The 20,214-nt window shown below is 37.0% G+C and overlaps 1 pseudogene; it reads right to left on the bottom strand.

The window, feature by feature from the left end:
- The window catches only part of LOC119526504, a 56,606-nt pseudogene extending 37,068 nt beyond the window's left edge, over window positions 1-19,538 (bottom strand).
- Window positions 19,539-20,214: the final 676 nt, after the last annotated feature.

Here is a 20,214-nt window from a genome sequence, read left to right as displayed (position 1 = left end):
CAAAAATTGTACAGATTTGATTTATTGCATCAAAATTTCTTCTTTATGTATTATTAAGAACTACTTCAAATGCAGCATATATTGCAAAGATCATGAGTTTGAACTCAAAAAGACTTTGATTCATATTGCAGTTGAGTCACTTATTAGCTGTGAAACTGGGCAAGCTGCTTACCCACTCTATGCCTCCGTTTATGAATGTGATGACAGTGATTGCTGTAATTTTTTTTAAATTATGAAATGATGCTGAGCACTTAGTCCAGCATATAGTAGTAGCTCAATAACTATTAGTTCTCTCCCACTTATTCCATTCAAAAATGACCCTAAGTCTCATGACACTTATTTTCTTTGTACATGTGGTTTCTAAGTGCTGTGTTAGCCTGATCTACAGGTAGAGTTCTCCAGAAGCAGACACTGAGTCAGGGTTTAAGGTGCAAGTTATTTATTAGGGACCAATGCCTGCAAAGGGAAGTGGGAGGAAGCAGGATTGGGAAGAGGATAAATTTGAACGTGTAAAAGGCCAACAAAACCTTGGCCAACCAGGCAAGTACCTCAGAAGTAAATGTTATCCCTCTGACTTGTTCTGTGACCCAAACTGTCAGGCCTCTACCCTCCACCCCACTCAGTCACTGACTGTGGGGCTGCCTCAGGACTTGCATGATCTCAGGCAGAGCAGCTTGCTACAGCTAAGGCAGACCCTAAAGTTGACCCTGAGTGCATTCTCCATAGATAAGAAGCAAGTCCTTCCTTGAAGAGGAACACTGGCGTGCATCTCTGTGACAACCAAATGTGGGATTGAATCCTGGCTTTGCTACCTGCTACTTTGTAACCAATGATAATAATAAGAGCCAGTTTTTATCAAGCACTTGCTGTGTGCCAGGCACTGTTTCCAAATGCTTTACATGTCTTACACTCAACAATCCTGTGAGGTAGGTCTGCTCAGTATCCCATCTCATAAAATAGGAAACTGAGGCACAGAGAAGTTAAGTGACTTGCTGCAAAGTCACATGGTTATGGCAGAGCCAAGTTTCCAATTCAGCTAATTTGATTTTAGAGCTTGCCTTTTATTGTAGATCTCTAAGGTTAGCTGCCTAAACTGTAAAATACAGTTGATATTTACGATTAAATTATAATCCATGTAAGGCTTCTAGCATACTGCCTTAATTAGAGCTAGTTATTATCATTAAAATGAAAGTTGTGAATCAGAAGCTTTAAAGCTTGCATTCTCAACAAGAGGGATGTCATCCACAAGGGAGCAAAAATTGGTTCTTGGGGGATGAAATGAAATCTTACTGTTTATGTATAAAGCAAAGATATAATGTATATCTCCAGTTTAAACATTTCATAAGGGGAGGAAAGATTAAGAAAAAAATGTCTTAAAAGTTTCCTGAAGAAAGGGCACAATGAAAAAAACGTTGAGAAACATTGTTTTAAAGTATAGAATAATACAATGAATTTACAGCTTTTTGAAAACTTTTATTCAGTAAAAGCCTAATCTTTTCCCTATTCCCTGTGAAAAAGGGGCTTGATTATATAAACTTGATAAATTCAATATAATCTCAAAATATGCAAATTTAGCTGGGTTGCATCATAAAAATCACTGGAGCCTGGGACCACTTGGCAATTGCATCCACTGTTACCCTAAGGGACATATTCATGCAGAGACGTTGTCTTGGTGCCTTGTTCCCATTCTCAGAGGGAAAGCATTCAGTATTTCACCCTTAGATATGATGTTAGCTGTAAGTATTCCATAGACACTCTTTATCAGGTTGAGAAAGTTCCCTTCTATTCCTTGTTCGCTTAGTTTTTGTCATGAAAAGGTGCTGATTTTGGTCAGATGCTTTTTCTACATTATGATCTGATCATATGGTCATTCTTCTTTAGACTGATAATGTGGTGGAATACACTGATTGATCTTCAAATACTGTACAAGCCTTGCATTCCTGGAAAAATAAAAATACAACGTATTATTCTTTTTATTTATTGCTAGATTCAATTTATTAACGTTTTATTAAAGATGTTCACATCCATGTTCATGAGTAATATTGATCAATAGTTTTTGTTTGTTTTTTAGCAGTCTTTATCTGGTTTGGGTATCAAGGTAATGCTAGCCTCATTAAATCAATAGGAAAGAGTTCCCTCTTCTGTTTTCTGGGAGAGATTAGATATTAGGTGTTAATTCTTGCTTACATTTTGACAGACTTCTCCAATGAAGCCACATGACACTGGAAATTTCTTTTATGGAAATATTTGAATTATGAATTCAGGTTCTTTAATAGTTATAGGACTATTCAGAGTACCTATTTCATTTTGGGTGAGTTTTGATTGCCTATAGTTTTTTTGGAAATTGTACCATTTCATTTAAATTGTCAAATTTATGGGCATAAAATTATTTGTAGTATTCCTTTATTTTTCTTTTAATGTCTGCAGGGTGTCTAGTGATATCCCCCATTTTCCCCTGATATTGGTATTTTCAGTTTTTCTTCTTTTTCTCCAGCAAGATGCTGGAGGTTTATTGATTTTAATGGGCTTTTCAAAGAACTAATGTTTCCATTTCCCAGCTGCTAAAACAAATACCATACAATAGGTTGATTTAAACAACAGGAAAATATCGACTCAGGGGTTTGAGGCTAGAAGTTCAAAACTGAGGCATCAACAAAGGCAATGCTTTCTCCCCCATGACAAGAATTCCAGGACTGGTTGCTAAAAATCCTTGGTCCTTGACTTTTCTGTCAGATGACAATGCGCGCAGCGACATCTTTTCTTTTCTCTTCTGGGTTCCATTGATTTCCAATTTCTGGCTGCTCCCCATGCTTGTAAGGACTTCAGCCATATTGGATCAAGGCATACCCTCATTTAGTCTGGGCACACCTTAACTAACCACATCTTCAAAGGTCTTATTTACAAATGAGTTCACGCCCACAGGATGAGGAGTTGGGACCTGAACTTGCCTTTTGTGGGGGGACGTGATTCAATCCCCAACAACCAGTTTTTGTTTTGATTGACTTTTCTCTACACTTTTCTATTTCCAATTTCACTGATTTCTGCTCTTAACTTTGTTTGGTGTTTTTGTTGTTGTTGTTGTTGTTTGTGGGGAGAGGGTTTGTTTGCTTGCTTTGAGTCATTTTGTTCTCTTTCAAGTGTCATGTTATAGAAACTGTTGATTTCAGACTTTTGTTCTTTTTAACCTAAGCTTTTAGTAATATAGATTTCAATCTAAGCCTGCTTTAACTGCATCCCACAGGTTTTGATTTTCATTCAATTCTCACTGTATCTCTCTGTCTACATATATACATATATATACACATATACATATATATGCATATATAAATGCATATTTTTATTTATGTATACATAATTTTTGCCTAAGTTTCCTTTTTGACCCATAGGTTATTTTGGCTTTTTTTATTTTTATTTATGTATTTATTTATTTTAATTTCCAAGGGTTTGGAGATTTTCCTTTTTTCTTCCTATTATGGATTTCTAGTTCAATTCCTTTGTGATCATAGAACATACTTAGTACTATTTTAACTTTTTAAAAAATTCATTAATATTCATTTTATGACCCATTTATATAGCCTATCTTAATGAATGTTCCATGTGTTTGAAAAGGTTTTGTATTCTGCTTTTGGATGGATTGCTCTATAAAAGTTAATTTGATCCTATTGGTTGTTGATGATGTTTAGTTCTGTATTTTTGCTGATTTTGTATCTAGTGGTTCTAGCCATTACTGAGAGAAGGATGTTCAATTCTCCAACTACAATTGCAGGTTTATTTATCTCTGTTTTCAGTTTGTCAGATATTGCTCCATGTATTTTGAAACTGTGTTGTTTGGTGCATACATGTTTAGGGTTTTAAGGCCCTCCTGGTGAATTGATCCTGGTAATTTTCTTTGCTCTGAAGTTTAATGTGTCTGATGTTAATGTAGCCACTCCAGGTTTCTTTTGATTAATTCATCTTTTTTCCATCCTCTTACTTTTAATTTATGTATTTATCATATTTGAAGTGCCTTTTGTATAGGCACCATATAATTAGGTCATTATTGTTTTTCTTTTTTAGGGAACATACTATGAGAGCATTTTATTTCATGCCACTTTCTTTTCCTGAAAAAGCACTTTATCTCAAAAATCAAATATTTTCATATTTCCCCTATAATTTTACCAGTTGTTCTGATTTGGATGTATTATGTCCCCCAAAATGCCATTATCTCTGATGCAGTCTTGTGTGGGCAGGAAACTTACTGGTGTTGATTGGGTTGCACACTTTTGATTGGATGTTTCCGTGGAGATGTGATCACTCAACTGTGGGTGAGATCTTTCAATGGATAACTTCCATGGAGGTGTGGCCCCGCCCATTCAGCATGGGCCTTGATTAGTTTACTGGAGCACTATATAAGCTTAGACAGAAGGAGCAAGCTTGCTACAGCCAAGAGGGACACTTTGAAGAATGCACAGAAGATGAGAGAGGAACTGCAGTTTACAGAGACATTTTGGAGATAGCCTTTGAAAGCAGACTCTTGCTCTGGAGAAGCTAAGAGAAGACAAATGCCCCAAGAGCAACTGAGAGTGACATTTTGGAGAGAAGCTGAAGCCTAGCAAGGAACATCCTGAGGGAAAGCTATCTTGAAACCAGAACTCTGGAGCAGATGCCAGCCATGTGCCTTCCCAGCTAACAGAGGTTTTCTGGACACCATTGGCCATCCTCCAGTGAAGGTACCTGATTGTTGATGCATTACCTTGGACATTTTATGGCCTTAAGACTGTAAATGTGTAACCAAATAAACGCCCTTTATAAAAGCCAGTCCATTCCTGATATTTTGCAGAAAGGCAGCATTAGCAAAGTAGAACACCAATATTATTAAAAAAAATTTTTTTTGATTATGGAAGATGTCAAACATATACAAAAGTAAAGAGAATAGTTAATGAACACCCATTTACACATTATCCTGCATTCAATATCTATCAACTTGTTACTAACCTTGGTTTCCTTTTTACCACTCTTCACTCCCCACCCCCAGAGGATTATTTTGAAGCATAACCCAGACATCATATCATCTTATCCGTTAATATTTCATGTATAACTCTAAACAAAAGAGAATGACTTAATAATATACAAAATGCCATTATCACACTTAAAGGAAATATCAAACAATAATTCCTTATCACCATCCAAGATCCCACTGATGTTCAAATTTCTCCAATTGTCTCATAATTGGTGGGGTTTTGATCTTTTGTTTGTTTTAATCAGGGTGCTACTAAGGTAAATACATTAAATTTGTTAATATGTCTCTTAAGATTCCATTTTTTATATATCCATCAATTCGTTTTACTTTTGATGGATTTCAAAGTAAGTTGCAGACATCTGTACACCTCACTCTAAACACTTCAGCATGCAAGTAAATAACTGGTGCTCAATTATTATTAAACATTCTTCTTTTTTTGTGGAAAAATTTATGGAGAGTAAAATGCATACATCATCAATGCACTGTTTGATGAGTTTTGATATTTACCCTTCACTAAGCCAAACCATTATCAAGATACAGAACTTTAGCATGATCTCAGAAAGTTTCCTCATGAAACATTGCAATCTGCAGCTCCCCCCTCCCCACATTAATGACAAGTCTGATATTTTTCACCAAAGATTAGTTTTCCATGTTCTAGGATTCCATATGAATTGAACTCTAAAGTATGTACTCCTTTGGTATGGCTTTTTAAAATTAGTGAATATGTAGGTTTACAAAAAAATCATGCAGAAAGTTCAGAATTCCCATATAAACATCCCCCACAAATGCATGCACTATTTTCTATTATTAACACTGCATTAATGCGGTTATACTGAGTAATTACATTAATTAATTAGTGTTCCAATTGATGCAATTAATTAGTCCATAATTTCCACTAGGTTTCACTTTTTGTGTTGTACAAATCTATGTTTGTTTGTTTTTCTAAAAATTTTATTCTGGTAACATATATACAATCCAAATTTCCTATTTTAACCACATTCGAATGTACAATTCAGCGATGTTAATTATGTTTACTATGTAAATCATTCCACCATCCATTACCAAAACTTTTCCATCATTCCAAACAGAAACTCTGTATCAATTAAGCATTAGTTCCCCATTCCCTACCATTAACCTGGCCCTGATGACCTATATTCTACTTTCTGATTCTGTGAATTTGCTTATTGTAATTATTTCATATCGTTGAGACCATGCGATATTTTTCCTTTTTGTATCTGGCTTATTTCACTCAACATGATGTCTTCAAGGTGCATCCATGATGTGGTATGTGTCAAAATGTCATTCCTTTTTATGACTGAATAATATTCCATTCTTTGTGCATTCCACATTTTGTTAACTATTCATCTGTTGATGGACATCCGGGTTGTTTCCATCTTTTGGCAATTGTGAATAATGACACTATGAACACTGTTGTACAATATCTGTTTGAATTCCTGCTTTCAATTTTTTGGGGTGTATACTTAGAAGAGGGATTGCCAAATCATAAGGTAATTTTATACTTGGCTTTCTGAGGAACTGGCAAAATGTTTTTCACAGTAGTTGCACCATTTTACATTCTGACCAATATTGAAGGAGTGTTCCTATTTCCCCACAAGCTCTCCAATACTAATTTTCCATCTTTTTAAAAACATAGTAGCTATTCTAGTGGGTGTGAAATGGTATCTCATTGCAGTTTTGATTTGCATTTCCCTAGTGGCTAATGATGTTGAGCATCCTTCCCTGTGATTTTTGGCCATTTGTGTATCTTCTTTGGAAAAATGTCTATTCAAATCTTTTGTGCCCTTTTAAATTGTGTTGGTTGACTTTTTGTGGTTGAGTTGTAGGATTTCTTTATGTGTTATGGATATTAGACCCTTACTGAACATGTGGTTTCCAAATATTTTCTCCCTTTCTATACGTTGTCTTTTTATTTTCATGATAAAGTTCTTTGATGTGTAAAAGCCTTTCATTTTGATGAAGTCCCTTTTATCTACTTTTTCTTTTGTTGTTCATGCTTTTGGTATAAATTCTAAGAAATCATTGCCTAACTCAAGGTTCTGAAGATTCTTCCCTATGTTATCTTCAAGGGGTTTTTATAGTTTTGTTTCTAATATTTAGGTCTTTGGTCCATTTTGAGCTAAATTTTGTACACAAATGTGAGCTATGGGTTCACAGTCATTCTTTTGTATGTGGATATCTGGTTTTCCCAACACAATTTTTTAAAGAGACTATTCTTTCTCCATTGAGTTGACTTTTTCCCCTTGTCAAAAATCAACTGTTTCATATATGTGAGATTTCATTTCTGAACTCTCAATTCAATTCCATTGCTCTATATGTCTGTCCTTGTGCTAGGAACATGCTCTTTCGATTAATGTAGCTGTGTAGTACGTATTAAAATTGGGAAGTGTGAGTCTTCCAACTTTGTTCTTCTTTTAAAGGTAGTTTTGGCTATTTCAGGCCCCATGCCCTTTCATATAAATTTGATAATTGGATTTTCCAATTCTGCCAAAAGGCTGTTGAAATTTTGATCACAATGGCATTGAATCTGTAAATCATTCAAATTGACATGTTTACAATATTTAGCATTCCACTCCATGAATGTGGAATACCTTTCCATTTATTTAGGTCTTTTAAAACTTTCTTCCAGCATTGTATTTTAGTTTTCAATGAACAAGTCCTTTACATCCTTGGTTAAATTTATCCCTATATATTTGATTCTTTTGGTTTCTATTGTAAATGGAATTTTTTTCTGATTTCCTCTTGAGAATGTTCATTAGTGGTGTGTAGGAACACCACTGATTTTTTAATGCTCATATTATTTTGTTGAATTTGTTTATTAGCTCTAGTGGCTTTGTTGTGGATTTACAAGATTTTCTATAGCTAGTATCATGTCATCTACAAATAGGGAAAGTTTTGTTTATTCCTTTCCAATTAGGATAAATTTTATATTTTTCTTGCCCAATTTTTCCCTATAACCTCCAGGACAATATTGAATAGTAGTGATGGCAGTGGGCATCCTTGTCTTTTTCCTGATCCAGAGAGACAGCTTTCAGTCTTTCACCATTGAATATCATGGTAGCTGTGGGTTTTTCATATATGCCCTTTATCATATTGAAGAAGTTTCCTTATATTCCTAGTTTTCTAAGTGTTTTTATCAGGAAGGGGTGCTATGTTTTCTGCTTCAATTGAGACGATCATTTAGCATTTCTCCTTCATTCAATTAATGTGTTATATTACATTAATTCATTTTCTTGTATTGAACCATCCTGGCATACCTGGGATCAATCCCACTTGATAATGGCATATAATTTTTAATGTGATGTTGGATTTGGTTTGCTAGTATTTTACTATTGGTTGTTGCATCTATATGCATAATGTTTATGCCTGTAATTTTATTTTTTTTTTATTTTTTTATTTTTATTTTATTTTATTTATTCATTTATTTTTATATCTTTATCTGGTTTTGGTAAGAGGGTGATGTTGGCCTCACAGAATGAGTTAAAATGCATTCTCCCCTCTTCAATTCTTTGGAAGAATTTGAGCATAATTGATGTTAATTCTTCTTATAATGTTTGGTAAAATTTATTAGTGAAGCCGTCTGGTCTTGAGCGTTTCTTTGTTGGGAGTTTTATTATTATTATTATTATTATTATTATTATTATTATTATTATTATTACTGATTCAATTCTTTTTACTTCTTATTCATCTGTTGAGATCTTTTATTTCTTCTTGAGTCAGTGCAGGTGGATTGTGTGTGTTGAGAATTGAGCCCCCCACAGAAGGCACATTCATGTCCAAACCCCTGGTCTTGTGAGTGTGAACCCATTTGTAAATAAGACCTTTGAAGATGCTATTAGTGAAGATACATCCAAACTGAATGAGGGTGGGCCTTAATCCACTGTGACTGAAGTCCTTATAAGAAAAGAAAATCAGACAAGAAAAGAAAGAAGCCATAGAGATCAGACAGAAGCTGGTCGTCAACAGAACCTGGAAGACAAAGATGTCAACATGTGCATTGCCATGTGACAGAAAAGCCAAGCAAGCCAAAAGATTGCCAATCAGCCAGCAGACACCACAGGATGCAAGCCTTCTAGCTTCTGAAACTGTGAGCCCATAAATTCCACTGCTAAGCAAACTCATAGCATGGTATTTGTTTTAGCAGCTGAGAAATTAAGACAGCATGTTTCTAGGAATTTGTCCATTTAATCTAGTTTATCTAATTTGTTGGTGTACAGTTGCTCATAGTATGCTCTTGTAATCCTTTTTATTTCTGTGGGGTTGGTAGTAATGTCCCCCCCCCCTTCCATTTCTGATTTTAGTTTTTTGTGTCCTCATTCTTTCTTTGTCAGTCTAGCTAAAGTTTTGTCAATTTTATTGATCTTTCCAAAGAACCAATTTTTGGCTTTATTGATTCTTCCTATTGCTTTTTATACTTTATTTCATTTATCTCCACTCTAATCTTTGTTATTGCCTTCCTTCTGCTCATCTTGGATTTAGTCTGCTTCTATTTTTCTAGATCTACCAATTGTGAGGTTAAGTCCCTGATTTGAGGTCTTTCTTTCTATGTAAGCATATAGAGGTTTAAATTTCTATCTCAGTATTGCCTTTGCTGCATCCCATTGGTTTGGGTATGTTGTGTTTTGGTTTTAATTTGTCTTCCATGTTCTCTCCTTGGGTTTCTGTTTCCCTGCACCATTGCCCAGAAAGTGCCTTTAGGCACAGTCAGGGTAATCATAGATCTCACATGGTTTCTTTCCCTTTTCTGAAAATCATAGTTCTACATTATCTGTTTTCTAACACCTGAAACAGCTGCTTCCCTTTTTTTCCAGTTTTCTTGTTATTTGTGGTGGGAAATCAAGTTTTATGGATGAAAGTGGAAATATCTCCAGGAATCCTTTGAAGTAATGTCAAGGAGGGCCTTTCTAAGTCATTATATCTTACATCCTCTTCTTCCCAACCTATGGCAGGAAGATAAGCACTTTCTAGAAGAGCAGAGTACTAAAATTAAATATATGCAAGTATCAACATTTTATTTCAAATTGGCTGCAAATTTGCTGCAGAAAAATTCAAAAATTTCCTTTTAATAGAAGAAAAGGAAGGAGGTAGTAAAAACTGTCTAAAGTATTTTAAGTTTCTGACTAAGTTGTGTGGATGGGTAACTAACTCCCTAAATGAAATCTTTGTCTTATTAAGATCTATCACAAAACTGCTTAAATATTTTATCTGGAATGCTAATTACTTCCCAGAAGATGATCGTAAATCATATTAGCTCACATACTTCTTCCTATTTCAGGTTTAGAAAAATTTTTCTTTCTTAATCGTAACATTTAATCTTCACCATCTTAAAACCAACGTTATTTCTCTGAGGATAAAAATAGAGCCTGGGGCAAGCAGCTCTTTGATAGCAAAAAGAAAGCCTGTGGACATCCCTAACCTTAAATGTTTCAGGACTTATATTGGATTCTGCTGGAATCTAGAGAGAGGATGGCAAAACGATGTCCATGCCCCCAGTTAGAATCCACTTTGGTAAATTAGAAACAGATGAAACATGGCTGGCTCTGAGCTGTCCTCTAGCTTCAACTAGAGAAGAAGTTTGTCTCCATCTACTGGCTTCTTGCCTATCTAGGGCACAGAAGTCCAACTTCACCGCGAAGGAAATTAGCACACCTGCCTTGATTCAGCATCACAGGTTTACCCCAGCTTCTCGGTCTGAACTTCATTATCTTTTCTTGTTCTCTCTTGGTGACTAGAAACATATGAGAGTGAAGGAGGATGGGGGAAAAGAAAAATAAAACCAGATGATATAAATGATCCGAATTAAGCTTCATGTGACTGCAGACTCATTGTCTTAAAATCCCATCCAACAAAGTTCTAACATTCCTTGTCACTAAATAAAGCATTCTTTAATTTGCTTCAAGGATTCATTGGTATAATAAATTCATGTCAAGTGCATTTTGGGCAAAAAGAGTGGGTCTATTTGTCCTTCATCTTTAAAGGGGGATACTTCTGACATATGGAATTAGTTTCTGCCTTCTGGGTTTTTTGAAAAGGTTTTTTGAAATATTACCATTCTGCTAATTGTAGAGTGCCAAGTGCCCCAGTCCCATATATTCATCACAGGTAAGGCCAACTGGCCTGATGGAGAGCATTAGCGAAAGCATCCACTAGCTAACTGTTCAAAGTGCCTGACAGAAGATAATTGTTGCATAAATGAATTTGCCTGACAGGTTTGGGGACACGGAGCTTTCACTTTTGACATGATGGTGGAGCCCGCTCTGGAATAGCCCTCCTGCAAACACCATATGCAGGTTCTCAACCTTGGTGCACTGACATTTTGGTACGGGAAATTTTTTGTTATTGGGGGCTGTCCAGGGCATTGTAGAATGTTTAGCAGCATCCTTGGCTTCTACCTACTATGTGCCATTAGCACCCACCATCCAGATGTGACAATTAAACATGTCTCCAGACATTGCCAAATGTCCCCTGGGAGGAGGAAATTTGCCTCCACTTGAAAACCACCATTCTACACTGAGAGAAGCATCAAACTTATTTGTTTAAATGACAAATTTCACTTTTTTCTCCCTGTTTTAGTTTTCCAGAGCCGCTATAATAAATACCAGAGACTTGTTGGCTTAAAAAGCAGGAATTTATTGTCTCAGTTTGGAGGATAGAAGTCCAAAATCAAAGTGTTGGCAGGATTATGTTTCCTCTGAAGCCTGTAGCATTCTGTTTATGGCTTGCCAGCAGTCCATAACTCAATCTTTGCCTTGTTCATGTGTCCATCCGTCTCTTTCTGACTCCTACTGACTGTCCAAATATCCTCTGCTTGTAAGGACCCTAGTCATATTGGATTAAGGCCCACTTTGATTCAGTTTGGCCTCATTTTAACCAATAACATATTCAAAGATCCTTTTTACAAATGGTTCCACATCCACAGCACTGGAGATGATTAGGACTTGAACATGTCTTTGTCAGGGACATGATTCAAACCAAAATACTTCCCTACCCTGGGTGGTCAAGTACTATTTGGGGATAGCTGGTAGCAAGCAATTCAATTTCTGAAAAAGAAAAGGGATAGTTTGAGAAAGGTAGTACCTTAGGCTTTGCTTTTCTCAGTCCACTCCCACACCCCATTCCTCCACCCTCTGACAGAGCCAGTTAATGAGCGCCTCATTGTCTCAGCCCATCTTAATTATGGATCAGATTTTTCACATTGATGGTGGAAGAATCTGTGTGAGACATGGTTATCCAGAGATATTCACAAATGCTAGTTCTTCAAATATAGTCTTTTTCTTGTTTTCATAAGATGAAATGGGAAATTTTGTTGTCTCAAATATTTGCAGCAAGTTGGGTAAATCAAAGATTGGGAGAATGGGTTTGGTTATGATGAGTTTCTTAAACTCCACTTTCTACAAGTATATTTTTCAAAAATCCCAAACTATCTCTCCTTTAGGCACCAGATTTTCTTACGTTAAGTTTTCAACATATCAAACACCATCTATTCATTACATATACTGATTAAAAATATATAATATTAGTTAGATCATGTAATATTTTTCTGTATTTTTTAGCACTTTTGCATAGCAGAGTTAAACCAAGGAAAATGTCTAGGTTCTGAATCTAATAAATTGTGGAAATTTTTTATTAAAGTTTATCACTCTTTGGTTATTTCTACTTTCACTTATACCTAGAGACTCCAGGTGAATTGAAACTTTTTCTAAGTGACATTTTGAAGTACACTACAGATCAAATGGAAAGAGACACAGAAATCATTTTTCCATCCCTAACAGAAATCTAAAATAGCACATTAAAAACAGTGAATAAATATAAGATCCTTTAATGTCAAAGTTTTTAAAAATTCTATATGGAAAAATATGCATCAAATTTTTTTTCCGTAACATTTTTACATTTTCTTCTTTATGTTTGTCTCAGTTTACCGTTTTTCAATAATACGACCATTAATTTTGCGATGAGAAAAAAATTTAATGCCCTCCACATGTTTGTGGTGACTATGATGGACCAGCTTTCAACAATAGTCATGATCTCCTTCTAATATGCCTCAGAGTATTACAGGCCTGACTGACCAATATTACATTTCTATGAATCCCTTACAACTAGAGTATAAGGTCTTTATGTTCAACCAATCAAACTCACTTCCATGAGCTTTGGAACACAAAAGTAAGGCAGATAAGAGTCTCCCCCTGAGTGCCTCTTTATTGCTCAGATGTGTTCCTCTCTCTCTAGGTAAGCCAACTAAGCAGGTAAACTCACTGCCCTCCCCCCCTACATGGGACCTGACTCCCAGGAGTGTAAAATCTCCTTGGAAACACAGGATGTGACTCCCGGGGATGAATCTGGACCAGCATCATGGGATTGAGAATATCTTCTTGACCAAAAGGGGAATGTGAAATGAAACAAAACAAAGTTTCAGTGGCTGAGAGATTTCAAATGGAGTCAAGAGGTCACTCTGGTGGACATTTTTATGCACTATATAGATAACAGCTCTTAGGTTTTAATGTATTGGAATAGCTAGAAGTAAATACCTGAAACTTGCAAACTGCAACCCATAGCCTTGACTCTTGAAAATGATGGTATAACAATGTAGTTTACAAGGGGTGACAGTGTGATTGTGAAAACCTTGTGGATCACACTCCCTTTATCCAGGTTATGGATGAGTGGAAAAATGGGGACAAAAACTAAATGAAAAATAGGGTGGGATGGGGGGATGGTTTGGGTATTCTTTTTTACTTTTATTTTTTATTCTTATTCTTTCTGGTATAAGGAAAATGTTCAAAAATACATTGGGGTGATGAATGCCTAACTATATGATGGTACTATGAACAGTTGATTATATGCTGTGGATGATTGTATGATATGTGAATATATCTCAATTTTTTAAAAAGTGAGGCAGAAATATAATTGGAGGGATGTTGGAGTTTTCTGCAGAAGCATTAGGATTCACCATCTTTATGTGTGTCAGAGGACAAAGAATAGAGCATCCATTTTTTTTCTAGTAAATGTCTAGCAGACACGACATGATGTAGAGACATGGCAGGGACTTCCTGATCACTGAAACCTGGCTATGTTGGTTTGCTTTTGGAACTCACAGTTTCATTAGTGGCTTTCTAATGGAAGTTCTAGCTCCCCTAGTGGGCTAATCCCACAGTGCTGCCCTGGGAGGTATTCATGGGTGATGCCCAAAACCCCAGGCCATCCACCAATTCTGATTCAACTTAATCCTCTGTATTAAATCGCTTTCTGCTCAACATAGCTAGAGTGGTTTATAGTTTGTGCAACCAGCTACCAACATACCCAAAGCTATAAGACATCATTTGAAGTAATCAATCTATAACTCTTTGTTGGGACAATACGTCATAAATAAATGAAAATGCAAGAGACAAAAGACATATATGTCCCTCTTTCTTTTTGACCTTAAAGAGCTAATAATCTGGCACTCTGATAAGTAGCTACAAAATAAGAAAGGTTGAAGGTTTGCAGTTAGAATGAGACCAAATTCTAACCAGAGTTATGAAGAACTATACTCATGTTGAGTGGCATATAAGATGAATATTGGGGGATTTTCATTGCAGGAAGTAGGAATAGGGCACTGGAAATTAGAAAGTACAACAACTAAGAGGATTTGGCTAATCAAATAGGTCTAAGAGGTGGAGGGAAGGGAGCAAACATGAACTGGGTTTGGCAATTGAGAGATTTCGAGAATACTGTGCTGCCATAAGAATGCCTAAAAATGTGGAAGTGGCTTTGGAATTGGCTGATGGGTAGAGGTTGGAAGTATTTTGAAGTTTTTAATAGGGAAAGCCTTGATTGCCTTGAAAGAGATGGTTGGGATAAAAATGGATGTTAAAGGTCATTCCGATGAGGGCTTGTATGTTAATTTGTATGTATTATGTCCCCCAGGAAAAGCCATATTCTTTGATGCACTCTTGTGGGGGTAAATGTATTAGTGTTGATTAGGTTGGAAACTATTGGTTCAGTGTTTCCATGGAGATGTGACTCAATCAACTGTGGGCAAGACCTTTCGTTGGAATATTTCAATGGAGGTGCTGCCCCATCCATTTAGGGTGGGTCTTTATTGGATCACTGGAGTACTTTAAAAAGAGTCACACAGTCCCAGACACAGTGCAGAGCAATTGAGAGTGACATTTTGAAGAGGAGCTGCAGCTAAGGGAGGACAAAACACCCCAAGAGCAACATTTTGGAGAACACCATTTTGAAACGCAACCTGGAAGCAAGCAGACACCAGCCATGTGCCTTCCAAGCTAACAGAGGTTTTCCAGACACCATTGGCCATCCTTCAGTGAAGGTACCCGATTTTTGATGCCTTACCTTGAACACTTTATGGCATAAGGCTGTAACTTTGTAACCAAATAAACTCCCTTTATAAAAGCCAATCCATTTCTGGTGTTTTGCAAAATGGCAGCATTAGCAAACCAGAACAGCTTGGATGGATTGGAGGAGCATAGTAGAGAAAGATTTAATTCTCCTAAAAAACACATATATCATCATGAACAAAATACTGGAAGAAATATGAAAAGTAAAGGTGCTTCTGATGAGGTCTCAGAAAGAAATGATGAACAAATTTTTGGATACTGGAGGAAAGATTGTCCTTGTTATAAAGTGGCAGAAACTTGGATGAATTAAATTCAACTGTTGGGAAAGTAGAACTTGTAAGCAATGAACTTGGATATTTAGTTGAGGATATATCAAAGCAAAGTATGGAAGGTGTGGCCTGGTTTCTCTTTACTGCTTATAGGAAAATGTAGTTAGAAAGAGAGAAACTCAGGAATGAACTGCTAAGCAAAGAGAAACCTGCACGTGATGATTTGGAAAATTCTTATCCTATTCAGACTGTGTGTTCTGAAAACAGGGCCAAGACTGTGGCTTGGCAATGTTTGCTAAAGAGACTAAGCATATGATTTATGGATCCAATCATTCTCAGCCGAATCCAGGAACAGAGATATGGTTATCTAGGAAGGACCTACAGAAAACCCTTTTGTCCAATTGTGTGGATGGATGCCTTTGACATCCACAGAAGACCAGCAAGATTTTTTGAGAATTTTATATCAGCAGCAACATTTCAAGCCTAGACAGGGAGACAGAGACAGGACAAAATGAAAGAATAACTTTGATGGCAGGGCCAAGAATGCAGAGCATGGAAAGGACAGGGCCACCACATCAGAGAAATGAAATGGGGCCTCCCTCTGAAGGCTGAAAGGGAGGGGAGACCCAAGAGGACAGAGGATCAAACCACGGAGGATTACCCATACATAGGCTTTGAAATCTAATGGAATTCACCCTGCTGGATTTCAAACTTGCTGTCAACAGGCAACCCCTTTATTCCTTCCATTTTCTTCCTTTCAGAATGAGAATGTCTATCCTATGCCAACCCCACCAAATTTTGGAAGCCGATAACTTTTTTTCTAATTTCCCAGGTCTGCGGATAGAGAAGAATTTTGCTCTAGGATGGACAATATCCAGAGTCTCACCAATACCTGATTTTGTAGATTATGAGATTTGCATCTTTTTTGAGTTCATATTTAGATGAGATTTTGGATTTAGAGTTAATGATTGAATGGATTAAGACTTTTGGAGATGTTGGGATGGTATGAATGTATTTTGCATGCTGGAAAGACATGAATTTTATGGACATGTAGAGCAGACTACTGGAATGAATAGTTTCCTCCCAAAATTCATATCCACCTGGAACCTATGAATGTGATCTTACTTGCAAATAGGTTCCTTGCAAACATAATCAAGTTAAGATGAGGTCATGCTAGACTACATGAGTCCTGAATCCAATATGACTGGCTTCCTTATAAGAAGAGGGAAGTTTGAACACAGGGAAACAGACACATGCAGAAAGAAGATTACCATATGGAGACAGAGGCAGAGATTGGAGTTGATTGGAGTTATGCTACCCAAGCCAGGGAACACCTAAAGTTGCTGGCAACCACCAAAAGCTAAAAGACAAGGAAAGTGTCATTTTTAAAGGCCTGCTAAAACAAATAACACATACTGGTTGGTTTAAATAACAGGAATTTATTGGCTTATAGTTTTGGAGGCCAGGGATCCAAAATCAAGGCATCAAAAGGACTGTGCTTTCTCTGAAGTCTGTAATACTCTGGCAGTGGCTTGCCAGCAATCCATTACTCAATTGCATGGCCATCTCTCTCCCTTATATCCCCTACTACTGAGTCCAAATTTCCTCTGCTTATAGGGACTCTAGTCATATTTGCTTAAGGTCCACCTGATTTAGTTTGACCTCATCTTAACTAATAACATCTTCAAAGTTGCTTTGCACAAATGGGTTCACATCCACAGGACCAGGGCTTATGATTTGAATATGTCTTTGTGGGGGACATAATTCTATCCATAATGGAAAGATTCTTCCCTACAGCCTTCAGAGGCATTTTGGCCCTGCCAAAACTTGAATTTCAGACTTCTAGCCTTCAAAACTGTGAGAGAATAAATTTCTGGTGTTTCATGACACCCAATTTGTGGTACCTTAGGAAGGTAGTCCTAGGAAACTAACACAATCATGGGTCATTAAAAATTCAAGCCTGGGGATACATTCCTCAGGATAGGGTATTTCTTTCACAAAGATCCTGGTGCTTTTGTCCAGGCTGGGGGCCTTAAGGAGCTGGGCCAGAAATGGACAGGGTTCCAGTGGAGATATGTGGAAATACCAGCAAACAATTGACAATGCAGGGCTGGGTCATTAGATAGTGGTTAAGGTATCAGATATAGACTTGGGGTCAGTATCATAGGGGTGATAATTGACATCACTGATGGTGAGAGAGAAAAGAAGGTGCACTTCATATTAATGGAGTGATAAAGCAGAAACTCAGTAAATGAGACTAAAAGGAGGACTCTGGAAGATAAAAAAGACAAACAGGGCAGTGGTATTTCCTGTGTGAAGAGAGGCAGAACTGTAAGTAGCTAAGGGTGGTTAACAGCATCAAATGCTGCTGAAAGGTTGAAGATGTGATTGTTAAATGACCATTGGGCTTTGTTAACTAAAGGTCATTTGTCACCAGTGACCTTCAAGGTGACAATTTGAATAATATGGCCTGAGTAAAATAAAGAAGCTGAGAGATTAAGGAGGTCACAGATGGTATTAAGAGAGACTATTTTGGGTTTTCAGCTTAATCAGCAGGCTGGGATCAAAAGTCAAAGCTATTCTAGTTCATATTTCTTGGCAACTGTTGTCCTGAACTTCTGCATTTTCCTGCAATACTTTTTTGTCTCAGAATAATTGACTTCACCTTTCTCTTAGTTAAAAGGTAAAATCAATGCGTTTAAAAATAACATCTGATCTATTGAAGCTGAACAGAAGATGGAAAACACAAAGAATACCATTTTGCTAAAATGATGAAATAGCTTGGGTCTTTTAGTGCTTACAGCCACATATCACAAGATGCCAAGAGCTCAAAAGGAAGTTCCAGGGATGACAGAATTAAGAATAAAGTTTAGAGCAGCAAGCTGTCTTAGTTTGCCAGAACTGCTATCACATATACAACAAACTGGTTTTGGCTTAACAACAGGAATTTATTGACTGACAGTTTGGGGGATAGAAAAAGTCCAAAATCAAGACATTAGCAGGGCTTGTTTTCATCTCTAAATCTGTACCATTCTGGTACTGGCTCCCGGCGATCCTTGGGGTTTCTTGTCTTGAATCTCTGCCCCTTTTCACACGGTAATGTCCTCTCATCTCCTTGTCTTGTTTCCACTGACTTCTGGCTTTCCTGCGTGGCCTTCTCTGACTTCTGGCTTCTGGTTTTTCTTCTCTTTATAAGGCTTCCAGGTATGGATTAAGACCCACCCTCATTTAGTTGAGCCACAACTTAACTAAAAGTAATATCTTCAAGAGGTCTTATCTGCAATGGGCTCACATGCACTGGAATGTGTGTTAAGATTAAGAACACATCTATGTCAGGGCACATAATTCAATCTACCACAAAGGTTGATTTTTCTCATTTTTTTTTCCTGCTAGAAGTCCTCCATTTTCCTATCTAATATTATGAGTTTTCCTGTTGATAGGGAAGGATGGAGTTGACAAGAGACTATGAATTGGGGACAAAAGGATTTTATCTTACCTGTACAGTCTTGTCTAGATTGTCCATTTGTGGTTTGGCCAGTGGCATCTATTACCTCGGCTCCTATAGGCACCCCTGCGGCAACATAAAATCAGACACATTCCAAGGTGGTATAAGCTACACTGGTGTCTGTCCTGTGCTAAATTATCAAAGAAACACAGTGCCAGGGCCATAGGTATTGAAAAGGTGGTCCTTTAACGTATAATGTTGAGAACTAAAGACCAAAATGAAAGTGTATATCTCTCTCCATACATGTATGCCTTACTTTGCAAGAGCTGCTATGACAAATACCACACAATGGATTGGCTCAGACAGGCACTTATTGTCTCAAGTTCTGAAGACTAGAAGTCCAAAATCAAGAAGTCTTCAAGGCCATGCTTTCTTACCAGGTCAACAGCATTCTGCTGATGGCAGCTCTCCATCACGTGTCCGTCTCCCTCTTCTCTCTGTCTTCTTCTGATTTCTAGCTTCTTCCTGTGACTTTCTTTGACTATGTCCAAATTTCGTCTCTTTAAAAGGCCTTCAGTCATAAGGATGAAGGCCCACCTTAATTCACTTTAGCCACTCCTAAATAGGATTATTTGAAGATCTTATTCACAAATGAGTCCATACCTTGACTTACCATAGCAGATTCAAAGATGCTATTTCCAAACAGGTTCACACCCACAGGAAAATGGATTAAGATTTCAACATGGCTTTTGCGGGGAACATTATTCAATACCCAACAGTATTTACAGGTATGTGTCTCTGCATACAAAGAAGGAAGGAAATATTCTGCTTGGGATATTCTTCCTCCAGATCTCCATAAGGTTGACTCCCTCTCATCACTCAGGTATCAGCCCAAATAGTGCCTCCTCAGAGAGGCTTTTCCCAACAATTCCATCTGAAATAGCTTTACCACTCCTGCCTGCCATTCTTCATAACATTACCCTGATTATTTTCTTCAAAGCATTTATAACTTTCTGAAATTATCTCATTTATTTATTTTTTATGGATACTGTTTCCTTTCCCTCTGTATTTCCCATGCCTATGATAGTATCTGGCATGTAGTAAGTGTTCAATAAATAACTGTTAAATGAATGAATGAATATGCCTAGA

The sequence above is a fragment of the Choloepus didactylus genome, chromosome 1, assembly GCF_015220235.1.
Source record: "Choloepus didactylus isolate mChoDid1 chromosome 1, mChoDid1.pri, whole genome shotgun sequence".
NCBI lineage: Eukaryota > Metazoa > Chordata > Mammalia > Pilosa > Megalonychidae > Choloepus > Choloepus didactylus.
Note: the sequence above shows the minus strand (reverse complement) of the source record. Positions and strands in the feature narration are given on the sequence as shown.